The 15,165-nt window shown below is 42.6% G+C and overlaps 1 protein-coding gene and 1 long non-coding RNA gene across 2 annotated transcripts in view; both read right to left on the bottom strand.

Annotated features, from left to right (window-relative positions):
* Positions 1-2,523, bottom strand: part of GRID2IP (Grid2 interacting protein) — a 41,521-nt gene extending 38,998 nt beyond the window's left edge. Inside the window, exon 1 of the mRNA XM_032460032.1 lies at positions 1,933-2,523. The gene's annotated coding sequence lies outside the window, so the exon portion shown is untranslated. The remainder of the gene's footprint in view (positions 1-1,932) is intronic.
* A 4,902-nt stretch (positions 2,524-7,425) lies between these two features.
* On the bottom strand, positions 7,426-15,147 carry LOC116657518. The gene is made up of 2 exons (XR_004312640.1): positions 14,344-15,147; positions 7,426-7,901 (listed from the first exon to the last, which is right to left on the bottom strand). It is a non-coding gene; the product is annotated as an uncharacterized LOC116657518 (long non-coding RNA).
* Positions 15,148-15,165: the final 18 nt, after the last annotated feature.

The raw sequence follows: 15,165 nt of genomic DNA, 5'->3' as shown, positions 1-15,165 counted from the left end.
AGGCTGCATAATTAGTGTGCTGCGTGGTAAACTGGACATAAACCACAGCAGTCACGTGGCCGACTTGACTTGGGCTGCTCTTCTGTCCTCTTGACTACGTGTTTCTCTACGTGGTAAAAAGTAGTCACCTGACACTGCAGATGGGAATGTAAAATGGTACAACCATTACGAAATATTGTTTGGCAGTTTCTTAAAAAGCTAAACATACTAAACACTTACCAAGAGACCCACCCGTCCCACTCTTAGGTATGTGTTTGCCCAAGAGAAATGAAAGCCAGGATCACCCGAAGACTTGGACGTGAATGTTTACAGCAGCACCCTTCACCATAGCCCCAAACTGGAAATGATCTAAATATCCACTTGCGGGTGAATGGAGAAACATTGTGGTCTATCTGTATAATGGAATGCTACTTGGTAACAGAAAGAAATACAACACAACTATATAGCCTCAAAAGCATTATGGTAGGAGAAAGAAGCTGGTAGCAAAAGGCTCTATGAGTCCATTTATATTAAAATCTATAACATACAAACTGACCTGTAACATCAGAAATCAGATTTGTGGTTTCTGGGGCCGAGGTAGAGGCAAGGATGAAGTGCAAAGGGGTGTGAGACTTCCAGAGATGATGGAAATGTTCTGTATTTTGTTTGTGGTGGTAATTTGACAGGGATATGCCTGTCAAAACTCATTGAATTGTATACTTTAAATGTATGCAGTTTATTGTGTATAAATTATACCTCAATAAAGTTGATTTTTAGAATCTTGAATTGAGGGGTACACCCCTAAACCCTGTAACTTAAATGGGATGGGCAAAGTAACGCCCTGAGCCAGACCTCGTCCTGCACCAGCACTTGTCATAAATTTGTTGTCTCATTTGTTGTCACAACTTTCCCAACAAAGTCAGAATTGCTAGCTCCAGTTTAGAGCGGAGAAGACAGAGATTCAAAGAGTTAAGTGACTTGTCCAGGGTCACAAGCTCATGAGCGGCTGAGACTGTGTTTGACCATCTCTGGGAGACTCATGGTCCAGGACTCCAGAACTGAACGCAGAAGTACACACATCTCAAGTTATGTATCTTTACACAATGGAATACCACTCAGCTATAAAAAAGAATAAAATAATGCCATTTATAGCAGCATGAATGGACATGGAGATTGCCATTCTAAGTGAAGTAAGCCAGAAAGAGAAAGAAAAATACTATATGATATCACTCATATGTAGAATTTAAAGAAAAAAGAAAATACTAATGAATTCATCTACAAAACAGAAACAGACTCGCAGACATAGTAAACAATCTTATGGTTATCAGAGGAAAGGGGGTGGGGAGGGATAAATTTGGGAGTTTGAGATTTGCAAATGTTAACCACTATATTTAAAAACAGATAAAAAGACAAATTTCTTCTTTATAGCACAGGGAACTATATTCAATATCTTGTAATAACCTTTAATGAAAAAGAATATGAAAACGAATATATGTATATATATATATGCATGACTGGGACATTATGGTGTACACCAGAAATAGACACATTGTAACTGACTGTAATTCAATTAAAAAAAAAAAAAAAAGAACTATGCACATCTCTGCACCCAAAGCCTGGAAATTTTCTTCATCCTCCTTGCTCTATCTTCTTTAAGGCTTCACCCAGGATGTCCCAATAGGCTCCAAATGTGTCCTGGGCATTTCCAACCCTGATCTCAGAAGGTCAAGCCAAGCTGTGGGGAGGCCAGCAGGTGGAAGGAGGGAGGTCTCCTGGGACTCAGGGAGGGGAGGGTCTGCAGGTATAGAAAAAGGAACCTCTGGAGACCCTTGGCAGGTGCTACTGAGAAGGGCTGGCACCCTGGACTCCTCTCTTTATTTTACATCCCAAATCCAAGTAGCAGCAGATCCTGTGGACTCTGTCTTCAGCTTTACAATTATAACCAGAACCTACCTGCTTCTCTCCACTACCGCTGCTGCCATCCTGGTCTGAACCGCCCTCACCCCTCTCCTGGACAGCTTCCCCAGACCACTCACTGGTCTTCCCTGGCCCCCTGCAGTCCGTTGTCAACGTAGCAGCCAGAATGACCTGTTGAATCAAAAGTCAGATTATGTCCCTCCTCTGCTCGAAACTCAGACCATCACTAAGTCCTCACACTGGCCTGCAGGACCTACCCAGTCAGGCCCGTCGCACCTCCCTGACGTTCCCTGCTCCTCTACCCCTTGCTGTCTCCCTCAGTGCATGGGCCAGGCATGTTCCTACCACACTAGTTCCTTCGCACTAGCTCTTCCTTCTGCCTAGATTGTATTCCTTCAGATGTCTGCACGTGCTCCTCCTGCCTCCCCTGTTCAGATGTCTCCAGTTCCATGAGCACTAGTGCTCCTCTCATCCCCTGCTATCTGTCTATTTCTGTCTAGTTCTCTCACCATCTGATGTGCAGTGTGGCTGATTGATTTAAAATTTTTATTGTCTGCCTCCACCCACTAAAATGCAAGCCCCAGGAGAGTAGGGGTTTCTGTCTGTTTTGTTCATTGCTGCACCTGCAGTACCTAAAACAGCGCTAGTGGGTTCTCAGTAAATATTTGTGAAATGAATGGATACACCAATAAACCCTACACTGAAGCCCTGTCCCTCTAACAGAAGGAAGTGCTTTCTCTCCCCAAGGCCGCCCGTAGTAATCTTAAGGAATCTCAAAGATGGCCCCCAGCGTGGCACATGGTGAGCATGATTTTGTGATCATTATTATATCCAGTAATATTTTGTTCTTCTGACAATTCAATTGTGTTCCCCAAAGTTACAAACCATTAAAAAATTTAACTTTGTATTTTAGAGTAGTTTTAGATTCACAGGAAAATTTCAAAGATAGTCCAGCATCCATATACCCTGTATCCATGTCCCATGTTACTGACATCTCACATGACTACAGCATATTTGTCACAACCAATGAACACAGCTAATTTAGATTCCCCCAGTTTTCACCTAAAGTGCTTTCTCCATCCCAGGATCCCATCCAAGATGCCACACTTAGTTGTCATGTGTCTTCAGGCCCCTCCAATCCATGGCAGTTTCCTTGGTTTCGAGTACCTTGACAGCTTTTTATTTGTTTGTTCACCTGTTTTTGGAAATTTTGCATTCTCACCACCAGTGAATGAGAGTTCCTGTTGCTCCACATCCTTATAGACAATTGGCATTGTAAAGGTTATTTTGGATTTTAGCCCTAATAGGTATAATAGTGATACCTCATTGACATTTTAATTTGCTTTTTCCTAATGTCAAATGATGTTGAGCATCTTTTCTTATGTTTATTTGCCATCTATGTATCTTCTTGGTGAGGTGTCTGTTCAGATATTTTGTCTGTTTAAATTTGGGGGGGGGAGTAATTTGTTGAGTTTTAAGAGTTTTTTCGTGTGTATTTTGATACAAGTCCTTTATCTGTCATGTGGTTTACAAATATTTTCTCCAGTGGGTAATTTGTATTTTCATTCTTTTAACAGTGTTATTCACAGAGCAAAGTTTTAAATTTGAATAAACTCCAGTTTATTAAATTTTGTGGGAGATTATGCTTTTGGTGCTGTATCTAGAAATTCATCACTAAACCCAAGATTGTGTAGATTTTCTCTTAATTATTTTCTTCTAGCAAACTTTGGAAAACATCCAGCCCAACCCTGGTGCCCTGTTAAGAGTATGTTGTAGTTGACCTGACACCCCTTTCTTCTCCCTAAATAATCCACAGAAATATAACTGTGAACACTACAAAACAGATCCTATTTGTTATGGGCTGAATTTTGTCCACTCAAGTTCGTATGTTGAATTCCTAACCCCTAGTACCTCAAAATGTGACTGTATTTGGAGATAAGGTCTTTACAGATGTGATTAAATCAAAATGAGGCTGTTAGGGTGGGCTCTAATCCAACCTGATGGGTGTCCTTATAAGAAGACGTTGGGACACAGACTGCAGGGATGCGCACACAGAGGCGAGACCACGTGAGGACACAGTGAGAATGTGGCTGTCTACCAGCCAAGGACAGAGGCCGCAGGAGAAGCCAACCCTGCCAATACCTCGATCTAAGACTTCCCAGCCTTCACAACTGTGTGAAAATAAATTTCTATTGTTAAATCCACCCAGTTTGTGGTATTTTTTATGGCAGCCCTACCAAATTTATGCACTGCCATAGTGAAATCTCATTGGAATATGGTTAAAAAGCTCTTCATTCAGGATGGTAGAGAGCTGGTAAGTGTTCTTGGCCACGGAGAGCAAATGAGGGCAGACAAGAATTGATTGGGAAGACTCAATCTTCAGTTTAAAATTGGCAGGTGTCTTCCTCTCCCCGTGCCAAGTCTGCCCTGACACATCCAGCCAGTCTGGACTGAGGAGACAGAGTCCAAACTGGGCAGTAATATCTTGCAGTCACGTCATGTACTCCTACCCAAAGCCTCCAAGTATATCTGAACTGTGTCCTTAGGACCTTGGGTGACAAAGGCAGAAGAGAAGGTGACAGCCTGCTGGGGGGATGGAGGGGTTGGTCCAGATGACTGTCCACCCCCATGACATGAGAACTGAAGGTACCAGTGACATAATGGCATTTTGAAGGCAGGCCTGATGATTGGCATAGGGTCTTGCTAAGGCTTCCATCAGCAACTTGGGTAGTGTATTAGTCAGGGTGACTCACGCTAGCTGCTATAACAAACCACCTGCAGTCTTGGTGGCTTAACATAATAAAGTTTTATTTATTGCCTACATCATGTGGGTTGGGTGGCTTTCTTAGGCTGGAGGTGGGGGTGGGGGCTACCTCCAGGAAAGGACACAGGGCTCTAGACCCTTCCATTTTGTGATGCCAATGTCTTAAACATATGGTCACTTCTGTAGAGGTCACTGTAGAAAAGGAGATTATGCAGGAATGGTTTAAGGACCTGGCCTAGAAGTTACCTACCCACTGTTCAATGCCCAGAACAAACTCCAAGGGAAGCTGGGAGATGTCATCGTCCCTTGTGCCCAGGGAGAGGAAGCCATGTGGTAAGTACCTGGCATTGTCTCTACCACAGATAAAGACACTCATTTTTCTACCCAGCCTGCAAATGTTGGGGTGCTAGGGAAGATGGTGGGTGGGGACTCAACCTCTAGAGACAGGGATGCTGGTGGCAACAATCGTTTCAATCTAACAAGATAGTAGGAGAGTTGGCTAAGGGTCAACAAGCAAAAGTTGGGGGCTTACTTGACCATGGACCCGGTGTGAATTAAGCCTGGGGCTTGTTATGAGCGCTGTACGGAGAGAAGTGTGGCATGATGAGCAGCATTTGGAACTGTAAATCCCACCACGACATCACGGGAAGTGTTAGTGATGTAACAGTGAAGAACAGGGTAGCTGTCACGTCCGGGTCCAGGCAGGCCTGACTCTGCTCAGCCCGTCACAAGTCTTGGGCCTGAAGCTGCGTGTAGAGCTGGTCTGTGGGACAAATGCTGGTGGGAGCTTCTCCCAGCATCCCTACTTCCATGACAGAAGTGAGATCAGCCCACTGGTGCACCTTGTCTTACGTTCATTTCCCCCTAGTCTTGTTTCCTCTCTGTGCACTTTAAAGTTACTTTATCTTGTTTTGTATGTCTATGTAAACCACCTCCAGTCCTGTCTGGAATAAGACAGCACTTGTCTTTAAATAAATGTGACTCTTTAAATGGTGTGAGGTTCTGAGAAGTTACCCCTCATGTCTCTTGTACCTATTGCTCTTTCCCCAGGTGTCAAAGTAGCTTTAGATGGGTAATGGGGAGGGGGAGGGGGAGGGGTGGATTTAGTCTCAAAAGAGCCACCTTTTTGTCCTAACCAGACTTTAGTGTTTCTGTTGAAAAGACCAAGTTCTGAAATACAAACTTTTTTTTTTTTTGGTGTCAAGTTGGGGATTTTGGAAGGGAAAAAAATTACTGCAAAAGCTTATGGTTTGTACCATAAACCAGAGAGTGGGACTGCTTGCATGGGGACTAACAGCCTATTTCACACCCAAAATAAGTAAGAGTTTGAGCACTTGGCAAGGAGGGAGGCTCGAGAGGAGGCTTGGAGGAGGAGACTCGCTGTCCCATTGGAACCCGGGTTACAGGAGCCAAGCTCCGCTTAGTTACGGGGAAACAAAGGAGGCTGCACGTGGTGCACTTGACTTTGGGGCAATTTGAACTCCTATCAGCTGCACGCACGCCCCTTCCCGGTGCTGTACTCCATTCCCGGGAGCATCAGCAGACTGAGACAGTTAGAGTGATTAACGCTAGCTGCTGTGACAAACAATCTCACTGTGTTTGTGCGCATGACAAACAATAAACCCTGTGTCTCCCAGTCGCCTCCCTCTGGTCCCTTCACTTCGGGCTAATGTTCAGAACCACTTCTGAAATGGCAGGCTCTGGGCCCCCCTCCTCCAGGCTGCAGAGCTTGTGAGCTGCTAATCCTGCTGATTTTGGAGCTCCTAGCCAGTGATGCACCATCCGTAGTAAGAGGAGTTGCTGTGGTGGCTCTGGTGGGACCAGAGGAGCTGTCAGAACCTGCTGCCAGGATAGGGGCACCTCAGTTCCCCAGGGACATCTCATGGAGTCTGTGGGATGCTCATTCCAGGCTCCTCCATTTCACCTCCTCTGTTGGAGCCTCCCTGGAGAGATTAGCAAACACTTCCTGTCTTTGCTGACAGCCCTCTCGGTTGATCATCCTAACTTGGCTGTCTTTGCCAGCATCTCTTTTCCTGCCTCTGCCTCTTCTCTCCTTACACCCTCTTGCTCTTCCTAAGGAATCGCATCCGTTCTGGGTGACCTTGCAGACCTCTGAGACTGCAGCTTTGTGGCTAGAATTTCCTTTCTCTTCCTTTCAATACACATTTTCTAGAACCTATACCAGGAGACGGCTTGCCAGGAAGGAACTTTATTAATAGATTTGCCTTTGAGTCTGGAGATGAAGGGTGTCCACCACAAGCTCTTGTCACGCCCCACACATCCCATGTTTTCACTGTTGCACTTTCTGGGCTCACTCGTGATTGGGGGGACATTTTTGACATATTCTCCCATCATTCCAGGTATAATAACTCATTAAGCGCCCACTTACTGAGTGCCTACGCAGCATCCATGCCCCTTTCTAGTGTTACCCAGGTCTCCGTCTGGACTCTTCCTCTCCCCTGAGCAGCTGATGTGATTTGCTGTGGCTGGCAGCCATCCCACCACCAGGAGGAAAGCTGGTCTGAGGATGAAGTTGTTACTCAGGTGGCAGAGTGAGGGACAAAAAGAATAACTCTGTCCTCGATGATGCCATTGAGCTGATTCAAACCATTCCTGAAGCCTGCCCTGTCTCAGGATATTCCAGTGGCAGAGGCCAAGAAGTCTCCTTCATGGTTGAATCCAATTTGAGTTGGGCTTATTATTATTTGCAACATAAAGAACCCTGATACCCCAAACCTCTTGAGTCAGAAATATTTCACACGCTGTTCTCAAATCGATCACATTTATTAACTTTGAGGACTGCATCTATATGAACGGCCAATGTTGACTGAATGTGCTTTGCATGCATCATCTCACTTAATCCTCACAACAACCCACTGAGGTGGAGTCTCTTCCCCTCACTTTACTGATGAGGAAACTGAGATTCAGAGGGTTTAAGTAAAAACCACACAGCTAAAGAGATGGATGCTGGACTGGACCCCAGGAAGCCTGACTCCTGAGCCCATATTTGTAACCTCTACGCGACTTCCCATTCAATGTTTTCATTCTGAATCTCTTCCTGGAATGACGTTCATGTCCGCCCCTCACAGAGCGCAGTGCTGGTGCTGATTCGCTAGGTGTTGAGAGCATTAATCAGAAAGTCATGACTCCGGGACCCTAAGCAAGAAGTGCCGCTCATTTCTTCCCCACAGCTCTGAGACAGCATTCACAGTATCGTCCCTGGTCCTTCTCCAGCCTCTTTCTGTGTAACATACAAATAAAACAAGTGGAAAACAAATCACATACTTGACATGACAGGATGGACCGTCCTCCGGCATCGCCTGTAATCTCTTGCTTGCCTGCCTTTTCCTTAGGCTGTCAGGTGGCTTCTCTTCTTTGAAAACCTGTCGGAGGTCAGCCTGAGACAGCTCAGCCCCAGCTCAACGTCCAGGGCTGGGTGCTCTTTTGCTCAGCCCTGCTAGCCAAGGGATGACCAGATTCCAACTGCAAGACTACTTCTTGGTCTCGGCAGGGGTAGAAAACTAGAGTTTCCATTGGGAGGCATTAAGATAGGTAGCTGGAGATAGGATCTCCAGATTTCACAAACAGAAATACAAGATGCCCAGTTAAATTTGAATTTCAGATAAACAACAGATCATTTTTTAGTATGAGTATACTTATACTCTTGTTCGAGAGATACCACCACTGATGGTGAACTGTAATATAGGTGAGCAGAGCAACGGAGCATTTGGGGTGAGGAGAGCTGAACAGAGCACCGCGTTAAGACAAGTTCAGAAGTGATCAGGAAATGGAGATTCTGCCCTGAGAATCTCTTTGACCTGGTAGCTGAACATAGTTGCCTCAAGAGGCAACAATCAAGGTAGCAAAGGCCAAGTGCAAGTTGGCCACACCTACATTATGCTTCAAGCTGCTTAATGACACACTACGGCCCCACCTACTGGCCAGAAGAAGTTTTGTTTGGGTTGATATCCAGGATACAGATTTCCCTTTGGGTATAATGCATCCTTTTTCTTTCATTCACTCAACACATTTTTTATTGAGCATCTACTATGAACAAGGCACTAAAATAGTTGCTATTGGTATCATAGGAAACAAATCCAGATCCAATGCTTGTCCTCCAACAAAAATACTTTTGTCATGTTCCTTAAAATTCTTTTTTCTCCATTGTAACATCCCTCCTGACCAATAAATCGTTGATTGTAAACAAGCATCCTATGCCATGTCTGCCTGCCGCAAGGGTAGTTATGAAGTTCCGTATTCCATTCCCAAAGTACTGCCTCAGTCATTCCCTTGGGGGGAAGAGATGGAGGTATAAAAGGTGGTTGATCCTGTCAACCGATCTTGTAGCAGGTAAAAAACTGATACCACAGGTCCAGTTTCAGGGGCGGACAGGAGGGCTTAGGAATGCTCCAAAGAGGGAGTCTTTGCTGCATGTTTCACAGGTGAGACAATCCTTCCTATCACCCTTGAATTACATTTTTGGTTTGGAGCTTAAATGCATGTTTCCTCCTACACTATCTATAAAACACAAGTGTCATGGTTCACACTTAGAGATTTTGAAATACACAGGGAAAAGATAAAAATGAGAGAAACACAGGAGTTTCAGGAATGGACTGACCACTGAGATATTTGTCCTGAGAAAATAATTCAACTGAAAAAAAAAAAAAGCTACGAATATATTTCCAAAACTATCTATAAACATAAAAAGCAGGAAAACACAAGTGTCCAACAATAAGATAATATTAAGTTCGTTATGTTGCATCCCTGAGTAATAACTGAAACTATCTAGAGGAAAGGCATTTATGATAAACTAAAAAAACCAAAATTCAAAAATTGTCTAGACACTATAATTACAGCTATGTAGACCTTTTAAATGAATATAAAGTTCACATTTTCATGTTAATAGAAATATACAATAATAAAGTAGCAGTTAAGATAGTAAAATACAGCCTTTTTCTTTGCTATTATTTATACATTTCTATAAAATTTTAAATGAGTTGAAAAAGAAAAATATGAGGTGGGGGAGGCATTTTGTATCTACATCTCTTCCTCCACTTATGATGGGGTTACCTATGAGCTGAGTGACTGTTTCTGTTAGGATTAGGATGTCTTCAACTGCAAGTTATAGAAAAAACTCAATAGAGTTTTAAAAAAGTAAAAGAAACTTTTTGCTCATCTAACTAGGAGGTCTAGATGTGGAGTAAGCTTCAGGCACAGCTTGATCAGGTGCCTGACTTCAGTTTTCTGTGCTTCTCTTGGATCTGCCCTCTCCAGTGTGTAGGCTTCATACTCAGGCTGGCTTTCCTCATAACTCCAAGTTAAGGGAAGTGAAGCTACAGGCTTCCTCCTTAATATCTTTACTCAATGTAAGGGAGAGGAGGCACCACTGAACAGGAATCCTAGCTTCATTCTATTAATTGGTTCACTCGCATCCCAGAGGCTGGCCATGCATTCCAGAGATTGGCTTTTGTTTTGAAAAATTATTGTGATAAGGAGGATAGGATTATCCTGACTGGCTGAGACCATAAGACCCACTCCTAGAGGTGGGGGTAGTTCAGTCCTACCCAAAGACCACGTAGGGAGGTGTGTGCCTTACACATTGGGTAGGAAACGTGCACTGTGTATGTACAGAAGATTGTCATGAAAAGTAGGAATGTGAGTTGGAAGGCAGTTGAAAATTTAATAGACAGTCCCGACTTGAAACGGTTCGACTTATGATGGTGCAAAATGATATGCCTTCCATAGAAATCATACTTCTAATTTTGAATTTTGACCTTTTCCTGGGCTAGCAACAGGCAGTACCACACTCTCTTGTGACGCTGGGCAGTGGCAGTGAGCCGCAGCTCCCAGCCAGCCATGCAATCTCCAGGGTTAAATGATACACACACTTACAACCATACAGGACTCATTCAACCGTTCTGCTTTTCACTTTCAGTACACTATTCAATAAATTACATGAAATATTCAATACTGTTATAAAATAGGGTTTATGTGAGATGATTTTGCTCAACTGTAGGCTACTGTTAAGTGTTCTGAGCAAGTTTAAGGTAGGTTACTCTAAGCGATGATGTTTGGTAAATTAGGTGCACTAAATGCATTTTTGCCTTATGATATTTTCAACTTACAATGGATTTATAGGAAGGTAACCCCATCATAAGTGGAGGAAGAGATGTAGATACAAAATGCCTTGGCTACACACTTCAAATGTCTCCTTTCCCTTCTGAAATGATCTCAGCCATCAGAGGAAGACACTCCAGATGAATCAGAAATAAAAGTATAAATCAACTAGAAGAAAACATTGGAGGATATATTTGTGTGCATGTGTGGTTATTTTCTTTTTGGTGTATGTCATATTGGCATAATGAATATTGTACTAAATACAATGCGAAAACAAAAGCCTCAAAAAAAGGGGCTGATAAATGTGAGCACTTCAGAATTTAAAATCTCTGTATGACAGACTCTGTAAACAAAGTCAACAGATACGTGACCTGTAGGAGGAAATATGTGAAATTTATATCAAAGGATTAATATCCAGAATGTGACAGAGAATAATTTCCCTCTATTTCTTCCTTTTAGTAATAACAACTTTCCAAGTGTTAGTGGGACACAAGGCAGCACAGCCAGAGACTACATTTCCCAGCTCCCCATGCAGCCAGGTATGGCCATGTGACTAAGTTCTGGCCAATGGGCTCTGACCAGGAAGGGCTAAGTGCAACTTTCAAGTTCCACTCTTGAAAGGAAGCAGCCTTTCATTTCCTTCTTTCTCCTGTTGGTGACCTTGGGGTAATGACAACACCCTAGTGCTGTGACTCCAAACTGTGCTCAGAATGCCCTGGGGTTGCCACAGCAAATTCATGGGGATGCTATGGGATATCTTAAACATTTAAGAAAACAAAGCAACATCTTGAGCTAGTTCACATGTTCAGCATTAGATAAATTCCTGATGTTGCATCTTCGTGAAGATGCATTTAGAAAACAGGTGCTGCTGGAATATCTATGTGGATCAGGAAGGAGAATGGTGGTTTTCAATCTTTTTAAAGTTTGATAAATTTCACAGTGTGTAAGGGGCACTAAGTTGTTAAGACAGACTTATGAAGTTGTTCAGAGATCATTACTTAATAGATGAGATTGTTAGATACTTCCTTTGGCCTAGGAGCTCTGTGAAAAAAATCTCTAAGTCACTGAAGGGTGTCATAATCGGAGAAAGTTTGGAAATTTTTACCTAGTGGTGAACAACAAGATAGGAAGGATGTGGGTCCTTGTGGGATGTTGTGAATCTCCTGGGGCAGAATAGCCTACCACTCCTGGATTGTCCACTACCTCTACTGGCCTATTGCATGTGAAAGAAATAAGCTTTCCCATTGAAAATATTGTGTTTGGGGGGTTTCTCTGTTATAACAACATAGCAGACAATCCCCACAGCCCAGTGGAGATCACCTGCAAACAGGTCACTACATGGTACATGCTGATTGCTTCCTGAGTGTCTGCCTGAGTGAATTCTATGTACTTGGGGCTGGGCTGGCCTATGTGTGGGCAGGCTAGAAGGACTAGGGAGTTACTGCCCCAGGAGCAGTTGCTCCTCCGTAGAACAATTCTCAAGCATGTTCTATGGAGACTCTTAGAAGATCCCCAGTGGGCCTGAGTCCCACATGCCCACCTCTGCTCATCAGCATCTGCTTCCCTGACTTTCACTCTTTTCTCTTACTTTCTCAACCCCTCACCATATTTCTTGGGAATATTTCCCCAAACAAACTACTTATACCGAATCCTTGTCTTGGAGTTTGCTCTTGGGGAACCTAAACAAGAGAAGCAGCTTAGCCTGTTCCCTAACAAATATATAAAATATGTAAATAAGTACCACTGCAAAGCAACAAGAAAATGGTAAATCAAATAAAATGGCAAAGGATCACTGTAAGCAATTTACAGTAGAGGGAAGATAATTGGCCTATAAACACACAAGGTGTTCAACATCACTAGAAACCAGCCAGTTGTAATTAAGATAGCCCATCACAGTAATTAAGAACACTGATTCTGGAGCTCAATGGCTCTAAAACTTTCTAAGCTTATGAGCCTAGGAAAATTATTTAACTTCTCTATGCCTCCATTTCCTCATCTATAAAAGTGGTATAATAATACTACTTATCTCATAGAGCTACTATAAAGATGAAATGATATTGAAAAAGTTTTAAAGTACTCAGAACAATACCTGGAACACAGAAAGTGCTACATAAGTGCATGTTGGGCAAATAAATAAAATGCCATTTCACCTATCAGCATGGAAATATTAAAGGAACTGGCCTGTGGCTCTTTCAGACATTTGTAGCTAAAGATCAATTTAGTAGTATTTATTAAAATTAAAATTGTCTATACATTCTTTGGTCCAGAAATTCTACTTCCTGTAGCTGTCCTAGAAAAATACACCTACTTGTTTGCAGTGAAGCTCATGAAGGTATTTCTACTGCAGCACTGTTTGTGATAGCAAAAACTGAAATTAACCCAAATGTTTAGTAATAAAGCTGTTACATTAGAATTTGCAAACTGTGGCCCTTGGGCTATGTTGTGCTTTGCCTGAATAGCGTTTTATAATCTTGAATTAGTTGCCAACATTAAAAATTGTATTCAATGGGAATAGGGAACACAGGGAACTATATTTAATGGCTTGTAGTAAACTGTAATGAAAAAGAATATGTGTGTGTGTATATATATGTGTATATATATAATATATATAGTTATATATATAACTGACTATACTGTACACCAGAAATTAATACAGCATTGTAAATCAACTATACTTCAATTTTAAAAAATGGGGAAAAAAGGAAAGTAAATAAAACCTCAAAAATTAGATTTATGTTATCAAAATCTGGATTTCCAAATACTCTTCCAACACTGGAATTCAAGTTCACAACCTTTTGGTCTGTGTAAACAGCTACTTCTGCTTAAAATAAAACACAGCTGCTCTGCTTTGTCCCTTTACTGATTTGTTACCCGCATGGCCCCTGTAGACACTAGAGTTTGGGACTCTGGCAGATGAGTTATGGATCAGCTAAATAATGCAATGCATATAATGAAGTAAATACAATATAGCAGATACACACTAATGGTGTGGAAGGATCACCAAGACATATTGTTGAATGAAAAAAAGAAAACAAGAGTAGAACCAGTATATATAAGATAATGCTATTTCGGTAAACAACAAATTATATATTTGTATGTAAACACTAGGATGTAAACTATGAAGTTCAGGGATTTTACTCTGTTTCATTGCTATGTTCCCAGTGCCTACAATAGTCATATAATGGCATATATTGGGTTCTCAATACATATCTGTTGAATAAATGCATATGTGTAAGTGTATAAAAGAATCTTGGAAGATACACACTGAACAAGTGATTAATTTTGTCATGGGACTGAGATTTGGGAGAGGTGGTGGTCAAGGGAGATTTTTTTCTGTTTTGTATAGTTTGACTCTTTTACAAGGAGAACATAATATTGTATCACTTGCATAAATTTTAAAAAAACTGAAGGAAAGGCAGTCCAGCACAAAATATCACAGGGGATCAAACCAAGGTTTAGTCTCAACTGATACCATCCAGAGAAAATGAATGGGGATAAAAATAAAGATCTGCATTTATGAACAAATAAAGCTAATCAAAATATTTAACTACCAGCTCAGAACTAACCAGCAGGATGAGTCAGCTGGAGATATTGATGAAATCCAGGCCACTCTGAATATGTGATGAGGTTCCATCCATAACCACCATCTTCCCTGGGGGCATCACATTTTCCGATTTCGGTTTTTTGTTATTCAATTCTGTGTCCACAAGTTCATGAAGGCCTTTTGCACAATGTTTCAGAAGCCCAGCTTGGTAAGTTTTTTTAAAACGGCGGGGGACGCGGGGGAAGGAATTAAGAAGCAGTGGTAGGTGGCAAAGACAGGGAAAGAGAACAGCTTTAATGCCAGTGTTTGGAGATCACAGAAATTTCCCCTCAAAGGGAGCACAGGCCTGGCTCAGTTACAGACAGGTTTTCAGAGGCATCGAAAATAGACCGGTCTCAGCAGATTCATAGGCTTACAGAGCAAAGAACACTCCACAGGGGACTTCCTTCTCAACGTTAAGTTTGGAAGCAGCTCTTTTGACCCCAGGTTCAACTATCATTACACAGCCCTCCTTCTTATCTCCAGGTTTGTAGTCAAACAACTGTCATGCTCCCGGGGCAGGATGTTCAGAGCTGTTCCGAGACAGCAGGAGCAAAGATACAGAAAACGGTTCAGATAGGTCCCAACGGTGTGATTGGCAGAAAGCAAAGCAAACTCTGTCCACCACGAAGACACAGTGTACGAGCCCCGAGGTGTGAGCCCCCGGTGCTCGGCCGGAAGCTCGGCCCTGACTGGGCTCTACCCAGGCCGCTAGGCGGCTCAGTCCGCATCACAACCCCGGCGTCCTCGCCAGCACCAAGCCTAGGACGGTATTTTTGTAAGCTTTCTGGCAAAATCTCTCTAC

This window comes from Camelus ferus, chromosome 18, assembly GCF_009834535.1.
Source record: "Camelus ferus isolate YT-003-E chromosome 18, BCGSAC_Cfer_1.0, whole genome shotgun sequence".
Taxonomy (NCBI): Eukaryota; Metazoa; Chordata; class Mammalia; order Artiodactyla; family Camelidae; genus Camelus; species Camelus ferus.
Note: the sequence above shows the minus strand (reverse complement) of the source record. Positions and strands in the feature narration are given on the sequence as shown.